Raw genomic sequence first — 2,825 nt, 5'->3', positions numbered from 1 at the left:
TCAAAAGCCCAGTTGCAACTCCAAGTACTGTACTTGTGAAAAAAGGTATAGAAAATCAGCTATTATGTATATCACTGTCACGTCATCAAGTCTTGAAAAATCGAACTTCTGGACAGCTCTGAAAAGCACTACAGATGTTGCATCGTTCACAACTCCCTCTCCAAAGACCAAACTGTAAAGTAAGGGAGTTTCATCTTGATGCAAAACCTGTAATGTACAAACTGTATCAGTGGATGAAAATATTGTTCCAAGTGCAAGATAGTCCCTGATTTTGAGTCCTGAAACATCCAATCCTGGAAATAACAACCAGCAACCAGCTGAGATAATAGCAAATGAGATAAACACTCCCACCACTCCAAACAACATAATAGTGACAAAGTTGTGAAAAAACTGTTTCTTTTTAACTTGAAGCCCAGCATTGAAGATTATAGGTGGAAGAAGATATATGGAAAAGAGTTCTTCATTAAAACGCAAAATATGAGAACTCGTGCCTCCACTAAATAGAAGAACTATAAACCCCGCACAACACCCTATGGCAAGGGCCGTAATGGATTCATTGACCCATCTGTTCTCCTCCAGCAAATGTCCCAGTATGATACACAAGCACAGAATTGTGACGAATAACAAAATGGCCACCACATGAAGATGATCGGTGTCGTTCGAAAATCTCGCCCTAATCAGAAGCGACTGAAATGATCCACTGTCAATAACCGTCCCCATTCTTGAAGCAAAGCTCTGCAGTAAGTCTCGAGCTGGATTCTTCTCAGCTCAACGGTATCCTTATTTATCTTGAACTTGCGGAGGACTCGAGGTGCTCAGCTTCCCGCATGAAACGATGAGAAGTCTGAAAATCTGCGTAGGAATTGAGATGAAGGGGTTCGCTCTCAGAATGACGAACAATGAGCTGCTATCTAAATATATATCAAAACATTCCCCACTCTGGCACTCACTATCAGCCATAAGCTTCTGTGATTCTGGAACATAGTACACAGCTGTCACATCAGAAGGCAACCGCCTCATTCATCGGCCGCTTCACAACACTTTCACTGTCACTTAATCAGTTCTAGCAAAGATGATATCACCGCAGAATTTGTCAGGCCACCAGTCCTCTTTTGAAGGCTACAGAACATGCGTCAAGACCAACATGCAAGACCTTACACATGCTATCCCCGTAAAATTCTTGCAGAAAATATGACAGCTGGGGTGAGATGTGCTATGGATCAGCACGAATTTCCCATTTCGTAGCGCGGTTAGTGCAAAATCGGTGTTTTCCGCTACGAAATCACCTAAAACAGGTTGCGCTGCGAAACTACTAAAGGATTTATGCGCTGCAGAAACACTTCAAAATTATTACATGAGCTACGACATAACCCAAAGAGCTTTGTGACACATAGTAACTTTTGAACAAAACTGACACATGGCTATGAGACGGGGATGAATGAGAATGACCGGTGATGAATGAGAATACATAGTTGACTCAAGACTCTAAAAACAAAAATCAAGCTTAGACTAGCACCGAATTTTTTACCATCAACCTAATGTGAGCGGTTTTGAAACTAGAATTCTTAAGTGATAACACCTTCATTGCACTTCAATTTTTCCAAGGCCTCTTCAATGGCTTGTAGCTAAAGTTGCAATCTCTACTTCTCCTCTTTTTCTTCTCGTAGAAGCCTCCTTAATTCATTATTCTCTAATTTAAGGCTCTTACTTATTTCCTCATTCAAAAGTTGATAAGAGGATGAATATGAACAATCAGTAGAAGATGGAGATGGAGCATCATCATCTTCTCTTTCTTTCTCCTATTCCTCTCTTGCCATTTTCTTCTCATAAGCTTCATACATTATGTCCACCTTTTTTACATCCTGTGGAAGGCCACGTACATATCTCTTTCATCCTCCATTTTATTTCTTATTGCACGTTAATTGTTCACACTCGCAATTCACATCAGCAAGAAGACCGCTCTCATACCAAACTTGATCCAGATCTTTTCAGATACTGGAATTAACCAAGATATTTTACTTCTGTGATCTTAGAAAATTTCGTATAAAAGAGCATGATATATCACATGTGCATACCATAAAGAAAATGAAACATGACAAAAATCATCGAATCAAGAACACATAACACATTGATAATGAAGTTCACCCAGTGTGGGTTACATCTCTGGGACCTAGTATCAAGATTGGGGAGGTTGCTTCATTAAATGTTGCAAATGACGATGATGTACATGGTATGTTCTTTGTCATTACAAGGATGAATACCCTCAACCAGAGTGGCATGTCTCTCCACAAGACGTTCTCCCTATAGGAACTCTCACTCAAATGGTAATTCCTTCAGCATGACAAGCTAATAAAATCTCACAATATGTGGCATACAAGCATCCCTCAACATAATGGTAATCATGGATCTGAACAAAAAAATCATTATCTTTGAAAATAAAAAGAAAAGAATGACATAACTCCATCATATACCTCCACTTTCGAGAATGGTCGAAAAATGCAAATCTTAGCTATAAAACAGACACAATGTTGAATTCGTGGCGCGAAATCGTGTCAAACGACTATAAAATTCTCCCCTTTCTAACACCATCAAATTCTAGACCCTCGGGAATCTTGAAGATTCCCCTAAAGATTCCTTCCTAAATATGGCTGAAAAACTTGTTGCTCGGATGAATATTTTGAGCACACCATTGCGCTTCCTACGAAATTCTGTGAAAATGACTTTAAAGTCAACATCATTTTAACACTCGAAAAAATCTACCTCAAATGGAATCTTTTAGATTCCACAAGATTCTCCAAAGATTCCTTGCTACTGGACACCTGAAT

The 2,825-nt window shown here is 39.3% G+C and overlaps 1 pseudogene; it reads right to left on the bottom strand.

The window, feature by feature from the left end:
* LOC149158743 (sodium/hydrogen exchanger 4 pseudogene) lies at nt 1-814 on the bottom strand (annotated as a pseudogene).
* Nucleotides 815-2,825: the final 2,011 nt, after the last annotated feature.

This window comes from Pinus tabuliformis, chromosome 5_2 (assembly GCF_031772625.1).
Source record: "Pinus tabuliformis cultivar Carrire ecotype Pingquan chromosome 5_2, CPIR1, whole genome shotgun sequence".
Taxonomy (NCBI): domain Eukaryota; kingdom Viridiplantae; phylum Streptophyta; class Pinopsida; order Pinales; family Pinaceae; genus Pinus; species Pinus tabuliformis.
This window is presented reverse-complemented; position numbering and strand designations above follow the sequence as displayed.